This window comes from Pleurodeles waltl, chromosome 5, assembly GCF_031143425.1.
Source record: "Pleurodeles waltl isolate 20211129_DDA chromosome 5, aPleWal1.hap1.20221129, whole genome shotgun sequence".
Taxonomy (NCBI): Eukaryota; Metazoa; Chordata; class Amphibia; order Caudata; family Salamandridae; genus Pleurodeles; species Pleurodeles waltl.
Window position 1 is genome coordinate 54516882 of NC_090444.1, and position 20178 is coordinate 54537059.

The following is a 20178-nucleotide window of genomic DNA, read 5'->3' on the forward strand; positions in this document are numbered from 1 at the left end:
AGTACACAGGGGCCCATTGTATTCAATGGCATGCCCCGTTCAAATGCCTGCTCTGATCAGGCGTTAAAAGTGCCAAAACAATGGCACAAGGAAATCTCTTAGATACCCTTGCACTATGTTTTTGGCCCCCCTAACAGGGGAACACCCCCCCTTGCATACATTATGCCCGGCCGGGCATAATGTGGTACATGGGTTTATAAAGTGGCACAAAGCATGCATTGTACCACTTTCTAAATATGTCATGTGTAAAAAGCCACTTTAGCACAGCCTTAGCATAAACAAATTATGCTATGGTGTCGCTGAGGTGGAGGTAGGGCTTCTTAAATCAGGCCCTGTGTGCTTCATCACCATTTGAGGTTATCTGACACGCCCTGAAGAGAGGACTTGAGAAGCATAATAATCTTCTAATCACGGGTTGAAGAGGGGTGCTGTTGGGGGGGGCATTGCTGGGGCCCTAAAAGAGTGGACCCGGGGCACTTGCCCTCCTTACCCATGCCTGTGAACATTGCCGATCACAGGCTAGGTACACGTGTTTGCCAGGGGACCTCAGGTTGTTTTCGCAGACCTGCTCCTAACTTCTGATTCAGCAGTAAACACAAGTATAAACTTTGATGACAGTGCACCACTGCCTTTATTTGCTCATCCAAATCTCTTGAGCAATTTTAAAACAGCGATATCCAGTATTGTCGTAGTCTACAAGGAAAGAAGGAGGGTGAAGTCACCAACAAAAGACACTGAAGAAAACGACACGTTGTCAGGAAAATGCTGGAGGCTGCCACATGGACAGTTGTTAAACAATGATTGGCTAATGCCTGTTTTGATTAGCATCAGTTTCCCCTCCTTCTCTACCTGTAGTAACCCATAAATCCCAGACACAAGTGCAGCAGAGATTCAGATACCACTGTCTACGCCACAACAAAGACTACAGGCACCATTGTGCTCCTTCCTGCCCTCCTTTGGGTCTGCAGAGCCCTTCCAGTGGAAAGAGAGGACTCTGCTGCAGGTGAGTGTGCAGAATTCGGGACTTCAAGACTCTCAGCATCTCTTTGGAGATTATGTGTCTTTGTCTAGATTCCCACAAATAATTGTCTTGGTATCAGGCCCAGTTCTAGGGTGGGAAAGTGAGGGGGAGGGTTGGTTGGGGCTGGTCCTCCCAAGGTCAATGTATTATTGCAAAAGCATCCTTTGTTCTTATTGGTAATGATACACATGAATGTCTTGGCCTATTTCAGGTGTCTGGGATTGGTATGAAATCATCTGGATTTGTTGTTGTTTTCATGCTTATGTGAATGTGTGTGTGTGAGAGAGAGAGAGAGAGAGAGAAATTGATGCAAAGACATATGCGATCAACGAAATCAACAAATACAAATTTGGCTCATAAAGACTGTCTTTTGAGAATGTGCAAAATCTAAAACTTGTAAATATGGGGTGAACAAACAAAGGTATGAGCTGTATAATAATAAACAACAGAAAATTAAAGAATGTATTACATGTAAAACAGACTACGTTGTCTCTGAGCTACTATGTACTTGTAACAGAAATGATGTAGATAGCACAACAAACAAAGTAAAACTCAGAATTCTCCAACATATACATGCAATAAAGAACTGAGAATGTCTGGGAGAAGCATACTGGGCACCCCAATGAATAAAGCTACTTTGGAATCAAACCAATAAAGCAAAAAAGCAAAAAGGAGAGCGGAAATGACTGTGGATTAAAATTATGAAGGAAAGAGTTGAGACTAATTGTACTGACGAAAACTAAGGCTCCTTTTAGTCAAAATTTGGATGCAAACTTGCATGTTCATTTTTAAGACAGCAGTATTAATATATGAAATGAAGAGCTTTCGTCTTCTTGTCAGTATTCAGACTTCTGAGAATAATGAACATAAAATAAGAGGAGCCTGGTTAGAAGAACTGAGAGTACTTGATGTATTTTGATATCTTGGAACTAAGATTTGAAAAGAGCTTTAACATGTATTTTACAATTTAAAGCACTTTAGTATTTTATGAGTTTAGAGTGAATGTGCATTTTATTGTTTAAAGCATTTCATGATAATGTTGGTTGAAATCTGAAATGTACTTTTGCATATAATGCACTTTTATTTGAATTTTGAGATATCTTTGTTTGAAATAATGAATGGTTTAATTCTTCCAATGGTCCTGAAATGTCAGAAAAGTATATGATGACATTAATATTATATTTGTACTTGCAGTTTATTATGCTTCATTACTTTCACAAGTCACTTTCCATGAGATTTTAGGAGGCTTGTAATTTCATGCAATTTGAATAATATTTGTTAAAAAAGTATCAAATAATTGAATGACTTACAAAATTACATTGGGATTGTCCTAAAAAGTGTAACAATAATTTAACATGATTATTTGTTCATATTATTATTAGATATATGCAATACGTTCTCTCATCTGGGAAAGGAGAAGACAATAAAAAGTATAACGAAGCGAATGTAAGATTTTCTGCCTGGCCTTAACTTCTTTTGTTTGTGGTTTATGTGGAAATCTATTATTTCATTTAGGGACATATGTAGGATTATGCACTTTACAGTGATTTTGTTAGTTCCCAAGAAATATTTATTTTGTAGTGGATCCTACTTAGTTATATTGGGAATCAGGAGTTCGCTTAGCCTTCTGGCTTGCAGACCTGCGCCCTGTCACCTGGTGACTTCTAACCTACTTAGCCTGCTCTGCTTTAGCACATTTATTTAATTATTTCTTCCAAGATGGCTGCTATGTTTACAGTTAGGAAGATGTTTTGATTTCACGTTATCAGTGCCACTCTGTGAAGGTGTCATTATCAGCTTCAAAGACAAGTAATATCCATACGTTTTCACATCATGTCCCTTTCCCACGTACGTGAGACAGGGACATAATGTACATTTGGAGGGAATTGTTTATATAATTGCCACCTCAAGCATGCCTTCTCATCTATTGTTTGGGAAAATACCCCTGTCAGGGGTCCTACAAGAGCTAGGAATCCAGATGCTGTAGACATTATCTATGCTACACGTTGTCTTGATGCAGACCCAGCCTTCGTGTCACCACGGAGTCTGATTTAGAGACCTCATTCCAAGGTAACAAGCGTTGAGGGGTGGTTCTCATGGACACGGTACTGGCAGATTAGGTTTATCACACCTAGCGCTCTTTAGGTTATAAATTAGGTTTATCATGCTAGGGTATTACGGCCTATTTTACAGCTTATGTTTATTACAATATGGTGTGGGTCTTCGTATTCATGAATCTCAACTTTACCATTCCGCGTCTTGCATCGTTCATTATTCTAATCATTGTAGCTCATGCATTTTACAGTAGATTGCGGTGTTGTTAATAAAACCTATTGAAAACTTCACTGCATCTCCTTCATTGCCTGTGTGTGACTTAGACTCGTTGCTCAAGTGAGAAAAGGGTAATCTCCATTCTACCACGACTCTCCTGAGATGTCGCACTCTTGAATCCATGTGTAAAGGCCGGCAGAAATCACCTATTACTGTTTGGGTTTTTAGTGAGGTACTGCTCGTGTGCTGGAAGGGTTGGGCCGACAGCTGCAACTTGTTGTAGGAATAGCCTAGTCGCCTACAAACAAAAGTGCTGTCATCCCTAAACCAGCAGTCTTGCCTAGAGCAAGAGTCCAACTACGACAATTTTGCCTTTTAAATTAACTTTTGTCATTGTATTAGTGATTTTTAATCAAATGGATACAAAAAGAGGAAAGGCATAATGTAAGAAACACCATTTTACTTTTGGGAATCGAACCAAATGACAAATGAAAGAATAGAAAATATAAGGTGAAATTAAATGAATACCTTGGAAACAGGAGATAGACCATGTTTTGTATTTGGTTACCATTCTAGTGGTTTTTAGAAAGAGTGAAAAGACTACACTATGTTGTGTTAAAAAGCATGCTGACATTCTTGAACTCTATGGTCTAGTTGAAGGTGAAATTCTGGAATGCATCGGCCTTTGGGTGCATGTGTGCATTTGTGGTGAAGATTCAATAGAAAATAAAGAAAATAATTGGCCAACAAAGATCGTGGTGCTGCTTCTCTTTTCTGGGGGAAGAAACATACATTTGGATATATATATATATATATATATATATATATATATATATATATATATATATATATATCGAAACAAAACAGTCCTTTAACGGCGTGCTCCTCGGGTGGTGCCTGCGTCAGGGATGGACCAATTCCCTGCAATTAATTCTTTCCAAAAGTAATTTGCAGCACTCCAAAAGACTTTGGGGGTGATTCTGACCCCGGCGGTACTAGACCGCCGGGGCCAGGGTCGGCGGGAGCACCGCCTACAGGCTGGCGGTGCCCCGCAGGGCATTCTGACCGCAGCGGTTCAGCCGCGGTCAGAAGAGGAAAACCGGCGGTCTCCCGTCGGTTTTCCGCTGCCCTTCTGAATCCTCCATGGCGGCGCAGCTCGCTGCGCCGCCATGGGGATTCAGACACCCCATACCGCCATCCTGTTCCTGGCGGTTCGCCCGCCAGGAACAGGATGGCGGTATGGGGTGTCGTGGGGCCCCTGGGGGCCCCTGCAGTGCCCATGCCAATGGCATGGGCACTGCAGGGGCCCCCGTAAACGGGCCCCTCTTTGAATTTCACTGTCTGCATTGCAGACAGTGAAATTCGCGACGGGTGCAACTGCACCCGTCGCACCTTCCCACTCCGCCGGCTCAATTCTGAGCCGGCGTCCTCGTGGGAAGGGTTTTTGCACTGGGCTGGCGGGCGGCCTTTTGGCGGTCGCCCGCCAGCCCAGTGCAAAAGCCAAAATACCCTCAGTGGTCTTGCAACCGCGGAGCGGTATTTTGGAGGGGGGAAGTCTGGCGGGCGGCCTCCGCCGCCCGCCAGACTTAGAATGACCCCCTTTGTATCAATATTTATTTTTCTTCAGAACAGCCATCCTCATCACCAGCGCGTTTCGACTATCACAGTCTTGATCACGGTAATTGAGTGCATTGTTTACGTTGCCTATATATATGTACTTCCACTCTCTGCCATTAAGCAGCATTCTGGGAAATGTAGTGCAACTAAACAAAATACAACCTAAACACAACTAAAACCATTGTGCATACCACTCTTGCGGTACCCCATACCTTTCCAACTACATTGATGTTCCTATTTCCCTTCCCCAACTTATATTTTATATATACATGGTTCTCTCATTAAAAGTATGTCAGCTGACAGGTAACATTACAATTATTCTCTCAATCTGTCATTGTGGCCATCTACTGGATAGTCTCCTTGTTCTTTTTGTTATATATTTCCCCACTTCGTTCACCATGGATACATTTGGGTCCACTTCTTTAACTCTTTTATCTTTTTTATCTTTGTTATCTCATCACTTACACCACCTTTACCGTGATACGTAGTCTATGTGTGTCACCATATGTTGTATAGGTATATTCTTGGGATTTAGTATTGCTATTGTCACACATATTTATGTATTATATATATATACTTCTTGGACTATGTTTCACCTAATAAGTACTAATACATTTTAATCGGACCCCTTATCCCATGGAGACATACCCAACGTTTATCAATGGCCCTAGCCTTGTATTATCTATCTTTACAAGATGTTTTACCCTTCCAACCAATATGAAGCTGGTGACATTACATGAATCATATGCATTTCCTTTCTGGCATAGACATTACATTCTATTTGAATCATACACCTTTCTCTGTGCTCTATACTTAAGCCACTGGATCTGTGGACTATAGTCTTTATCTGTTTCTCCCAACCCTTATCTGCGTGGTTGTTATAAATTTCCTTGTCCCCGTTGAGTCCATATGGCACTTAGTCTTGAGTTTGATAATCATTTTGGACTCCAAACGTCTCATTTTCAATATCCTATTACCTCCTCTTTCATGTTTTTTCACACAGGTAATTCCATAATATCGTATATATTGCCAGTCTGCTTCATCATGTCACTGTAGGTGCTTTGTTAGGGCATAGCTCCTATCTCTGTTTTGTACCGCCCTTGTATGTTCCAATATAAAATAATTTAGAGGGCATATTGTGCTGCCCACATATCGTAAGCCACACAAACAAACTATAACATACATGGTCAAGAGAAACAGTGTAAGGAATTCTTGGACATATTAAATATCAATGACGTGGGTCTACAATTCACGTACAAAATGAGCAGGACAAGGATAGAAGTTTTTGATGTGACTATACATATTGAGGATGAGAAAATACAGACAACGCTACACCGTAAGACAACAGCAACCAATAGTGTACTACTGGCTCGAGCTTCCACCCGATATCACTAAAGAAGTGTATTCCTTATGGGGAATTGATCAGGATGAAAAGAAACTGTTCTGATGCAAAAGAAATGGAAATTAAGTTTAGAGAAACACAACAGAGGTTCCTTAAGAGAGGATATAAGTATCGGAATGTAAAACAAGGGGAAAAAAGAGCAAGATCTATGACACGTACACAGATACTGATGAACAGTCAGAATTCAGTGAAAGAGGACGATAATACAACCATCAGACTGATTCTGACTTATAGTAAAGAAAATCATAAAATTCTGAATATTTTAAATAAACATTGGACTGTGATAAAAAAAAAGATCAAGATATTGGTAAACTCATAGGGATGCAACCGGATGTGACATATAGAAGGGTACCCTCATTGAGAGACTATTTGGTAAAGAGCCACTTTAAGTTGACAACACAAGAGAATTGGCTACAAGAAAAAAAACAAAGGATTCACACATTGCAATAAATGCAAGGCTTGTGGCAATGGCATCAATAAAAAGGACTTCTTGGATTTCAAAGGAAGAAGTATACCCATAGAAGGGAAAATAACATGTGACACCTCATTTGTTGTGTATGTTGTAGAGTGTTTGTGTGGCTTACGATATGTGGGCAGCAAACTGGATTACAGCAACGTACTCTAAGCCAGCATCACAAAGAAGCTACAAACAAGACTACAGAGAATCTAGAATGCAGCAGCCAGACTCATCCTTAACATCTCCCGCCACACTCACATCTCCACCCAACTCGGAGACCTTCACTGGCTCCCTGTCACAAATGCATCACCTTCAAGCTACTGACACACACCTACAAGGCACTGCACAACATCAGACCGGCCTACCTCAACCCCCACCTGACTTTCTACACCCCTGCCAGACAACTCCGATCCTTCCAACTCGCTCTCACCGCCATCCCACGAGTCAGGAAGAGCACAGCTAGAGGCAGATCCTTCTCTTACCTTGCAGCTCGGAGCTGGAACATGCTCCCACTCAACCTCAGACAGGCCCCATCGCTGAAACAGTTTACAAAGGACCTCAAGACCTGGATCTTCGAATGATCAGCATGCCTTGAGACCCCACAGGTGATAAGCTGTGCTCTATACGTACTTGATAGATTTGTTGATTGATATAGATAGATAGATATTGAGAAATATATTTATATTCACTGAAAAAAACAAAGGTTACATGAACATCATAGTTAGGCTCACATTTTAAACATACAAAATCATAGAAATTCAGCTGTTAGAGTTACTTTAAGCAACTATAACTCGTTACTGAAAGTAACTAGAACTCGTGCCCCCTCCATACACAGTTTTCTCATCAATGTGCTTGCTAATGTTACATTAATATTTTTTTTAATGATGTTATAAAATATGTCATGAGTGCTGTCATAGCTGGGGTAATTAGCAGTGAATGGCAAGGGCGTTAGTTATAGTTACCTTAGGGCACGAGTTATAGTGCAAATGTGGGTGCAAACTGAAGCCATCTTGATTGAATCAAACTGGTAAAATTTAAAACATTTAGGTTCAAATTTAAGAAGGGCCTAGTGCCAACTATCGCCACATTACCGTCTTTTTTTACACTAATGTGGCAATAGTATGACAAAAAACACTGCGCCATATTCACAAAGTGGTGCAATGCACGCATTGCTACACTTAGTAAAAACTTGTGCCACAATATGCCTGTACCACACAAAACGTATGCAGTAGGGGGGGTTCCTCCATTAGGGGGGCCGCAAAAATGGTGCAGTGGAATTTATGAGATTCCACTGTGCCAAATTTATAGACATTTTTAATACCTGCACTGAGCAGGCATTAAAGGGAGGTACACCATTATTTTTAATGTTAATGGGGCTCAATGGGCTGCAAAAAAAGTTATGCTTTCTCACAGAAAGTGCCACTTTTCTTAAATCTGGGCCTAAATTTAGAAAGGAACAAAATGAGGAGGTTCATTTTGTCATTGAGATTATGATTAGTGCTGCAGCAAGAAAAATTAGGACACTTCCCTTGAGGACCCCTTCCCGTTTGTGAATGGGTTACCACCTCCATATAGGAGTAGGTAAATGAGAATGTTATGCAACCGCATTTTGGTCGCATAAATTCACACATACCAGTGTGATTTAGTTTTAGGAAGGGATGTCTTAAATTCACTCCTTCCTAAAACCAAATCGCAAAAGCAAAATGAGATTCAGTAACAAGTTACAGAGTCACATTTTGCCTTTGGTACATTGTCAAAATCATTTTCTGGTTGCAAACGGCCCAATGGGCAATTTGTGACAGGAAAAATTATTTGTTCATCTGGCCCTAAGTCCTGACTATAACTACCTACTGATACCCCACAATAGGTAGTATATATATATGTGTATATATATATATATATATATATATATATATATATATATATATATATATATATATTCTATTTTACCATACTATACATTCTATTCAGCAATCAATAGCCTCACAAGACATATGAACAGAAAGAGCAGTCTAGCAGGAAATTTTATTCACTTCTGAGATAAACACACATCTTGTCACTGAACGTCTTTCTAGACGTGACATTTTAAGCTGCATTTATCACTGCCAGGACATCTGCACAGAGTGAAATTACCAAATGGTACATTCTGGAGCGCCATATTTAAGATAGTTTTTCCAAATGAGCTATTGGTTTTAGAGATTGTTCTGAAATGATCCCACAGAATATTTGATATGAAGAGATGTCATGTTTTTGTCGGTCTGTTGACTTTCCACAAGGTCCCAGGGTCACCATCGCACAACAGCCAGATCCAGCTCTTCACCCTGCACTGTCTCTATTCTCAGGGCTCCTTGCCTTATTCTTTGATCAGTGAGTTTTGAAAAAAGAGGAAAGAGCATTTAAACGCACATTCTGGAGGGAAAAACAAGCAATAGAACTCAGGAATAAGAAAGTGGAAAAAGCAAATAAACACAGACAGGGAAAAGAAAGAGAATAGAGAAACAAAGTCAGAGAAAAGGTGGGAAAATAGAAGGAAGGAAATGATAATATGGACAGAGTAAAGAGAGGTGTAAAAGAGAGGCACAGAGAAGGGAGACAGGGAGTGTTTAGTGACAACAAGTGTGACATTGAAAGGTAGAGGGGGATTAGCGGAGAGGCTGCCGTAAAAGAGGAATGAGGCACAGGAATGAGTGACAGAAACTGAGAGAAGTATGGGTGAGTGGAAAGAGGGCTAGAGTCAAACAGAAAAAATAAAACAAAAACAGAAGAAGGGGAAAGGAAGCAATGAAAAAGAAAGGGCATGAGACACAACCCAAGGAGCAAAAAAGAAGACAGGGAGAAAGAAAGGAACATAAGCAGTCAAAATAATAGTAGAGAAAATTAAAGATAAAAAGTAACAGAACATTTTGTTCTTTTTAGACTCCTCTGCCACTAGACTCAAAGACCCACCGCAGCACCCCTGATCACAGTTCCCATTATTTTTTGGACACTTCAAGATCTGCTTGTACATGAAGGTAGCCTGGAAATGGCACCAAATAAAGAAGGTTGATCTTCCAAGAAATCTTCATTTACACTTATTGCTGAGGCCTTTGTGCCCCCTGGGAATGAAGCCATGGACCCTATGGGGGTGCAATCCACAGTTTGAAGTCATCTGCTCTAGCCTGATGCATGGTGTGACCTGGTACAAATCTGTTATTTGTCTTACAGAGAATTGCTTAAACCATGGCTTCCAATGTTTTGGGGCAGTGGAGGGGCCCACCTGCCCAGCACTCTCGAAATGCACACTGCCTGCTGTGCAGACAGTGTGCATTTCAAGGGTGCTGGTGCAATTATGAGCTGGCAGCAATGCTGTTGCACCTTTCCAACTGGGCTGATGAGTGGGAACCTTGGCTCCCGTCTGTTAGCCTAGTGGGAAAGTTGTAATAGGGCCAGAGGGGAGACTGCCACCTCGACGGGGGAGTCTCCTTACTACAGGTCTTGCGATCAGCAAAGTCGACCCCAAAACGTATAATCAGGCCCTTTATTTGAAAACATCCAGGATTAGGATTTCATTTGCTGCTGGACTAAGAACAGCAGTGTGAGAAAACAGGGCTGACTGCAGAGGCCCCATAACTTTTTGCCCCCATTTTCCACTTTTTGCTGGTGTTTTCCTGACTTTAAAGGTGCCCTGGGTACTGCTAACCAGTCCCAGGGCCTGTGCTCTGTGTAAAATGGATATGCAAATTAGGCTAATTATAATTGGCTAAGTTAACCTACCTATAAGTCCCTAGTATATGGTAGGGCATGTAGGTTTAGGGACCACAGCATAGGTGGTGCACACCTAGGTGCATTGCTGAGGTGCCCAGTGTCATTTTAAAAGCAAGCCTGCCTTGCTGGCTGCTTTTAAATTAAAGTTATATGCAAATTCGACTTTGGAATTAAAGGTACTTCCAAAGTCTTCAACTACCTTATTTTTACATATAAGTCACCCCTAAGGTGTGCCCTATGTGCCCCTAGGGCTGGGTGCCATGTAACTATAAGCAGGGACTTTATAAAAATAGATTTATAAGCCCTGGTGAGGTAAAAACAGCCAAATTCGTTTTTCCCTCATTGAAGTAAATGGCCTTCATAGGCTAGAATGGGCAGACTTTATTTTAAATTTTAAAGTCTCCTTAAATGTTACATACCAAGAATTTGGTATCAAATTAATTGTTGTAATAAATCCCACAACTTCCAGTTGTTGGATTTAATATAACTTGTTCAGGTAAAAAGTTTAGACTTTACCTAAAAAGTTGCCAATTTCAGCTCTGCATTGTTTTTGCTGCTGTGCTCTGATTGGCCAGCCTGCAGCAGCTTCTGCCAGGCTGCCTTGATTAGGTGTGAAGTGGCCTAGCTTCACACAAAGGAATGTGCTTGGGGGAGAGAATCTCCCCTCAGCAGATGGTGAGGCAGGAAGGGGGAGGGCGGCCAAACTGGTCTTCAAAGGCAGAGAAGGACATTTGGAGCACCCAGCAACACCCCCACATCCTGCAACCCCAGACAATTAGGTGCCCCCTTGATTAGATTAGGAGAGGGCAGGAGAGGGGTGTGTTTATGATTTTTAGCCACACCAGTGGGTGGGCTCAGCCAGATGTAACCTCCAAAAATCAGATTCATCCATGTTGGATTTTTGGAGACTGTTGCCTTCTGGGATGGATTTTTGCCACACTTCCCAGGAAGTGGTCATCACAGGGGGACGACCCTGTCCCTGATTGGAGAACCAGGGCCCCCCTGCTTTTCACCCAGGAGCAAGGATAAAACTGGCAGACCTTCACCCACACCTCAGATCCCCTCCAGAATTCAACAAGAAAGGAACTAAAGAAGAAGAAGGACTGCCCTGCTGGACCCCTGGCCTGCACCTGGACCCTGCACTCAGAAGGACTGCACCAGCTGCACACTTGGGCTTCACCACAAGAAGGACTTTGCCTGGCTTCAACTTGTTCAAGGAGGGACTCCCTGTTTGCTACAGGTGAAAAATTGCTAAACCAGAGTCCCCTGCACCAACTCCTGAAGAAAGCGACCAGCTGACCACTGTCCAGTGGCCAAAAAGGAGTTTGCGCCAGGTGCATTCTGGGAGTTGAAGTCCGCACCCCCCAAGGACCATCACAGAACTTCTGGACCCTTGGGGTGAGCTGTGGACCCCAAAAGAACCTTAAAAAAACATCTGGGTGAAGCCCCAGAAGTTTGGAAAAGATTTGAGAATTTTTGGAAAAAAGCTCCAGAGAGGGACCGACCCGCCGCGGAAATTCTAGCCGGCTTGCCTCAACCGCGACCCGGCCTGACTTCGTGGTTCGTCCCGGTAAAGAAAAACATCCAAAAAAGAGACTAAGTCCGAATGTAAAAAGTTGACCGGGACCTCCCAGCCATCATATCCGAGAAGGGCTCCATGGACGTCGGATCAAGATCCAGGTTTACCCCGGTCGAAGGATTTTCATCTCGAAAAAACGGCTAAGTCCGAAGGTAAAAGTCTCCACCGAGGAAACCCACATCGCGTATCCGGACAAGGGCTCCAGGAGGTCGGATTCAACTGGCAGGTTCGTCCCGGTGAAGAAAAACTTCAAAATAAAGACTAAGTCAGAAGGTAACTTTTTAACCGAGGCCTCCCGCGACCTGTAGCCGAGCAGGGCTCCATCGCGGTCGGCCTGAAAGTTTGACTTTGCCCCGGTTGAGGTGCAACCAGATGACCCGATTGGCGCTTTTTGTTTCTAAGCGCTAGAAAAGTAATAATTCTTTAAAAATTCATATCTCCGGTTCCCCTGAACCGATTTTAATCGTTTTTGTGTCATTTTAAAGATAAAAATATAAACTATTTTTATAAATTGGTTTTGGATTTTTAAACTGTTTCCTGTGTTTTATTTAATTACTGTTTTGTGATATTTGAATGCTTTACACTTTGTCTCCTAAATTAAGCCTTGACGCTCGTTGCCAAGCTACCAAGGGTTGAACTGGGATTAATTTACTGAGACCTAACTGTACCTATGTGGAGGTTAGTGGCTTGTTGCTAGGTGTAGGTACCTACCTGCCCTACCAATAACCCATTTTCCAACAAGCAGAAATAATGTTTGCCCAACCTCACTTGTAATGATTGGCATCTAATTCCTCCCTGTCAGCTAAATGTTCCAATTAATCTGAAAAATGGCCATTGTCCAAACTATCAGGGCCCCACTGCTTTTTCATGCGAAACACTTTGGTGAGATGGCAGAGAAGATTTCTGAGCACAGGAAGATTTAAGATCTGATGCCAAGCATGTGATTCTTTTTTAATAGAATGATCAGTTGCCAGAACCAGAAAAACAGCAAGGGTAACACCACCAACAACTAAGTGATATGACAAAATAGACATACTCAAACACTTGTTAACCACACATGAAAAATAAATGATTGTGAATGATAGAAGAACAATAATTTATGCTACTAGCAGCAGTTTACAAAAGTTAACACCATGTAACACATGGATGATAGATGGCATTGATGATGGATGGCATATTCAGGCCCCTTTAATTATCCACTCTTAGTATGGAATACGTAACTAAGATAGAATTTGCACATGCAATTAAAAAACCACAGGGCAGAATTATTAAAGGCTTGTTTTGCCCTTGTGTGACGCATCAATGCAAAGCAGCAAAGTCCATAAATGGGATTTACTAAGCCATGCAAAGCCACCTTGGCTCTTTGTGGTTTAGTAAATCCAATGCAACACAAGGTAGCACATATCTCTGCCTTGCATTACCCTGCAGCACAGAGGCTATGCAAAGGCGGAGTGTGAGCACTCGCACACATCCACCCATGGTTATTCACACAATCACAGATTACTTACTGCCAGGGAGCTTGGGATTGCTCTAAAAAGCTGCACCTTCCTGACCAAGGAGTAACAAGGAGAAATATCTTTATTTCTCCTCATTACTTCTTCTTTCTATGCCTGCTGCATTCTGCAATATGCATAGAAAGAGGAACATGCCTCTCTAGATCCTATTTGAGAAGGCAAAAATGCCTTCCTTCTCTTAAAGCATCCTGCTGGTAACAAAGGCACCATTGGAGCATGACACAAGGTTGCCTGCATTGGCATTAGGCAGTACACAGTGCAACATGAGGCAGCAGAAATGTGCCACATCTTGCTAAACATTGTGCATTTCTGCTGTCACCCTTTCATTCAGCACAAGTTGTTTTGCTGCATTTCGTGAAATGTTAGTAAATCTGCCCCTACTAGTTTTAGCATGTGGCTCTTTAAACATTATGACATTCTATTTAAATGCCCTATTAATTATGAAACAAAACTACCCCTGCTAATGTATGATTTGAAGATACCTGGTTGGGCCACCTGTACTGATAAGGACACATCTGTCAACCCAAGTATCACAATTTCATATTGGAATGTCTATGACAGCACCATGCCCAAAGAAGCACAGATTAATAACACAGTGGAAGGGTGGTATGATTCTGTCCAAGACACACAATACACTATTATTTCTAGAAACAATTAAAAAGACCAAAGCTACCAGAAAGGCATCAAATCCTACCATGCAAAGCATTATTATTATCTAACATTCAAGGCCTACCATATCTCTTTTCCGTAGCAAGACTCCTACTTAAAAATTATCACACTAAATAACAACTGTTTTAATTTCCCAAAAAACTAAAAACATACTACTAATATTAACATTAAAGAAACTTTTGAGTATCAATTTTGAGGATAATTAAAAAATCATTCATAAATCATGATTATTAAGGCTGCAAATTAAATATTGTATTAATAAAATTCATCAAACATTTCTCTCTTATTCACCTACCCTAACATAATGCGAAAGGAGAATTATACTTTGTAAAATAACATACATGCCATCAACAAATTAACATTGCCCACCCAATAATATGCAGCCCAGATTTACCATGACTTTGCATCAGGTTTGCATTACTTTTTTAACAGAACCTGATGCAAAGTCTACTGGTAGAATTTACCATCCAGAGCAAGTTGAGATTTGCATTGTGTTGTACCACAAAGTAACTAAAGAGAGTGAAATGCTTCTGCTTTGCTTTACTTTGCATCAGGGGGACGTTCCATGGGTGGAGATGGGCGTTCCCATACAATCACCTATGAGCTTTGACGCAAATCCCTATCTACAAACAAATTGTAGACAGGAATTTATACCACATTTTGCACCTCCGTGGGGCAGGTATAACAAAAAGAAATGTTTTCAGTGTTCCTTGTTTGTCCCTCCATCAGCACACACACAAAGAGTGAAGATATTTGTACAAAAACTATGCTTATAAAAATGCAGACACCCATGCACCATGGCCCATGGGTGTTAAAAATGCACCAGTGCAGGAAGAGATAGAACAGTAAATATGGAGCTGTGCTGCTCTCTCCAGTTCAAGCAACACAGGCTAGCAAATGTACTTGTTCTGCTGTGTTGTGTGATTTCTTTGTATATTTGGTCCTAAATATATAAAATTACACATTCAACTTTATACCTGAAGTCTTCTTCTACACCCCGAACCGGCATCTCCACTCCGATGACCTCGCCCTCGCAACTGTCCTACGCGTCTGCAGAACTACAACTGGCGGTAGATTATTCTTGCACCTCGCCGCCAAAACGTGGAACACTCTTTCTACCCACCACTGCCAAACCAAAGACCTTCTTACTTTCAGGAAACTTCTCAAGACCTGGCTGTTCGAGTAGTAAGCACCGCCCCCTCTCACCTCCCCCTCCCCTCCTCAGCACCTTGAGACCCTCACAGGTAAGTAGTACGATTTACAAATTCCTGATTGATTGATTGATTGGTTAGTGATATTATGAGTCCATAGTAACTATTCTAAAGAAGATCCCCAAAAATGCTGAAATAAACAAGCCACAAATAAAACATCCAGTACAATTTCAGTAATACAGGTAATCCATCCAAACCTCGCAAAATATAAAAGGAAAACTGAATAATCATGGACAAAAATATTTTGGGACCAAATATAGCAAGCTATTCTTCCTTGAAAAAAAAATTACACATATTGAGGTTAAAATATAAACTCAGATTTCCAAAAATAAAACCTGTAAAGCAAAACACATGTAAATCAAACCAAGCAACATTTACAACCCACATATAAAAAAATAACACAAATGACAAGCATTCATAAAAATCACATAGAAAATACATAACAAATACAAAGATAACAGGCTCTGCCACATTAACCAAAAGTAGTTAATACATACTACACTACAACAAACAAAGGCCTGATTACGAGTCTATAGACTGCTACACTTGTGGTGGCGGTCTGGACTGCTGCCAATGCAGCAGTCTGATCATCACATTACAACCCTGGCAGTTGGACCACCAGCTCTGCCAGGATCTCATATTCTGTTGGTCCGGAGGATGGTGGCGGTCCCAATCTTGCAGCGCTGCCTGGGGATTATGAACTTACTTTTCAGACATTTATAGAGAGCAATATGGAAAAACACACAAAAATTGGAAAGACAGAGAAGGAGAGAGACAAAATAGTCACACGGAGACAAAGCAGGAACCTGCACTAGAGAAAAAAAGTGGCTGGGGATGTTCTGTAGTGGATTAAAGAGGCCTGAGGTGGATTCAAGACAAGGTAGCTTTAGTATTAGGTACACTGACATTGACTAGTGCAGAGCTTTGGGCACCGGCACTGATTCTTTTACAAATTAACCACCTTAGGTGATACCAAGCAATGCCCAAGCTGTATGCCCCCTACCCATCTTCTATGATTTGTGAGCTCCTTTTGATACTTTGAGCTGAGTGGAGGAGTAGCCAGCCTCAAGGTGTGAGTATTCCAGTGATTCATGCCAACTGCCGTGGCACACAATTTTCTATTTTTAATGACTACCAAAAATGAAAGATGCCACTAAAATCTGATTGAATATGATTTTTGGCAGGCCAATTTACCTGACATCTGGCTTGACTGTAGGTTGAGTGGTAGTGGGAGATACTTTGGTTATGACATCACTACAATAAACACATTAACCACAGTCACAGAATTTTCAAATTCAAAAATTCTCACTTGTCTCATTAAGGCCAGTGTCTTTGTCTACATTTCTTTGATTGTTATTACTAGTCTGATGAACTATTAAGTTTCCCAAATTTACCTTCAGTGGTTCTAAGATTAAGGGGCATATTTATACTCTGTCTGCGCCGAATTTGCAACAAAAGTTTTGACGCAAATTCAGCGCAAACCTAACACCATATTTATACTTTGACGCCCGAGGCCGCGAATGCCAAAATTCCGCGGTGTGTGTCATTTTCTGGATGTGTGAAACCGCTATGCGTTAATGACATGCAAGGTAGGCATTCCCGTCCAAAAAATGACTTAAACACCCGTGCGCCATATTTATCCTACCGTGCACAAATCCAGCACGGCTGGAAGGCGGAGGCGGAAAATGGCACACAGCCCGATTTGCGTCAGAAAATAACACCTGGGTCAGGGCAGCTGTTAAAATGAGGCAAACACACCACTACTTAAGGAAAACACACAGAAGCAACATCAGAGCTCCAAAAGGAAGACATGGAGGTGTTATTCATCCAGCATGCACGAAGGCACAGAGCACAGGACCAACAGCAGCAGCTTCCACAACCCCAACAGGAACCCCAAAGGCAACGCAGAAGGCAGGAGAGGATATTCCGGGCCAGGACAACCCTTCTGGGCTTCAGGGAACATGACATCATCCAGAGGTACAGATTAAACTGGCAAGCCATACAGCAGCTGCTGTGCCACATTGACCCACAGTTGTCGCCCATCTTGCAGACACCCCACATCATTCCACCAGAGACCAAGCTGCTAGCTGTCCTCTACATGTTGGCAAGTGGCTCTTTTCAAACCACTGGTGCCCTGGTTGCTGGGATCTCACAGCCCTCACTCTCTGCCTTCCTACCCAAGGTACTGGATGCCATCATCTCCCTCACACCTGCCACATCAGCTTCCCCAACACACAGCAGAAGAAGCAGGAGACAAAACAGGGCTTTTACCAAATCAACGGCTTCCTATACGTGGTTGGTGCCATTGACTGCACACATGTAAGGATTGTTCCACCAGCTGCAACCGAGCATCTATACTGCAACAGGAAGCACACACACTCCATCAATGTGCAGGCCATTGTGGATCACCGTGGATTGATCACCAACATCGTGGCAAAGTATCCTGGGAGTGTACATGATTCATTTATCTTCCGCCACTGCACCATCAATCAACACTTCCAGGATGGACGATATGGAAATGGCCTACTTGCTGGTAAGTACAAAAACCTACTTATACACACACAGCACAGCAACCCTGTAGGACACACAACACATACACCACTACATTGACACGTGGCCAGGAAGACACTGAGGTTGTGACACTACTAGTCATGTTTGATATCCTGACCCAATGGGATACACACCTAGGGACAAATGACAGATGCAAATAACAACAGATGCCACTACAGAGACACACGGGAACAATTTAAAACCACACAGTGACAATGACATGCCTTAACTGGCAGTACAACTTGGAAAATGAATCTTCCAACATCACATCAATAACACTCAATCACACACCCTTCCAACCAATATGTACTGTGTAAGGGGTGTTTAATGTGTTTCGCTGCAGGTCAAACACCATGAGACACATAGCATGATGATGATAACTGTAATGAATGGGACATGGAATCATTGATGCTGTACCAGCATCTCACATCACTCCTGGGGTGATATCGCCCGCTACTAATAAGCAAGTAGACTGGGCTAAGAACACATATTGATGTGACAATATTGCAAAGTGCACATTGCTACACATACGGATTGAGACAATTACACATATACACAACCGATGTACAGGCATATGGACCTTCTGACACTTAAACCTTCACCCCCACAACCAAGTTAGCCACATTACGTGGACCAGGTTCAGTAGTGTAGGTACACGTTTGAACATGAGCCAACTTGGTGAGGGCAAAACAATAGTTTTGCCTAGACCTTGTCACACATGGGATATTTGTGCATTGTCAATAGTCAACACTTCAGTGCTGCCAACCTATGGAGATGTGTTTTACATTGTCACCTAGCCAAATCAAAGGGCCTCACTGATGTTTAACAAATTCTATTTCATATGTTGAATTGTATGGGATGTTCAGGCCATATAGATGTAACCGTGTTACCACCACTGTGGAATTGATTCTGTGTATGGAAGTATCATGTCACCCCCAGTTAAGACACATGGACATCTCTTTCATATGACATAATGCATGGGAGTACACAATGTGCTGCAAGTGTACAAAAACACTGCTGACATCCGGTCAATCAGCCAAACACCAGTTCAGATAATGAAACAACCCAATGCTGATGGCACATCCTAAAAGCCTAGGATTCCACACAATAACAAAACACAGATGAGTCACAGACAACACAAGAGAACAACTGCCATGCAAAGTGATAATCATGGTGCAACTCCATCAAAAATGTTCACTCATTTTCTCTTTCAGCTGATCAGGGGTATGGGATCCAGCCATGGATCATGACCCCATTTGCAAACCTAAGCACTGCAGTAGAGCGTGCCTATAATGAGGCACATCGGAGGACACGCACCATTGTTGAGATGTCCTTTGGCATTATGAAGTCAAGATTCAGGTGCCTCGACATCACCGGAGGCAGCCTCTCATATTCACCGGAAATGGTCTGCAAGATCATTCTGACCTGTGTAAACCTGCACAATATATCTGTAAGGAGGAACATTCCCCTCTATGAACCAGACCCACAAATGCCTGAAGAGGAGGAAGATGAGGATGCTGTCCATCAACATGAGGGGGATCATCCAAACACTGCAGCAGGATTGCGTTGGAGACAACACATTGTACAAAATTACTTTTAACTAAAGTCACCATCTCCACTTTCTTATCATATGTCATTAAACATCTAATCTAATCACTAAATCATGGCCTGGGTAATTATTTATGCATCACATGATCCGTAGGAATCAGAGTTTAGCCTCCTGGAGCAGTGCAGTAAGACAGATTAGGATACTGAAAAAGCCATATCACAATTGTTGGGTATGAATGTACACCCAACTTCACACACAGTGTAAATGACATATATTGTGTTCATTTCACATTTGAAGGGCAATATCAGAGTAGCACAGCTATGGCACACATCCATGTTGGCAACATGGTTCATCGCAGCATATGGCACACAACTAAGACACCATCAATCACAAGTAAAAAATCTGCTTCATACACGAGGCAGAGGATTTGCAATTGCATTGGTAACAGGAATGTATGACCAGACCCTTGACAGCAGTAAGTGTGACATCAGCTATCTCTGCAAGGAGCATGTGTGACAAGAAGTCCATGTAAGCTAAAAATGGATGGCACGTGTGCCCCAAGTATGACAAGCACTGCTCACTAGACATGCCCTG

At 42.0% G+C, this 20178-nt stretch overlaps 1 protein-coding gene across 1 annotated transcript in view; it reads left to right on the forward strand.

Moving 5' to 3' along the window:
* Positions 1 to 899: 899 nt before the first annotated feature.
* The window catches only part of LOC138296981 (WAP four-disulfide core domain protein 8-like), a 300160-nt gene continuing 280881 nt past the window's right edge, over positions 900 to 20178 (forward strand). Inside the window, exon 1 of the mRNA XM_069236498.1 lies at positions 900 to 1003. The gene's annotated coding sequence lies outside the window, so the exon portion shown is untranslated. The remainder of the gene's footprint in view (positions 1004 to 20178) is intronic.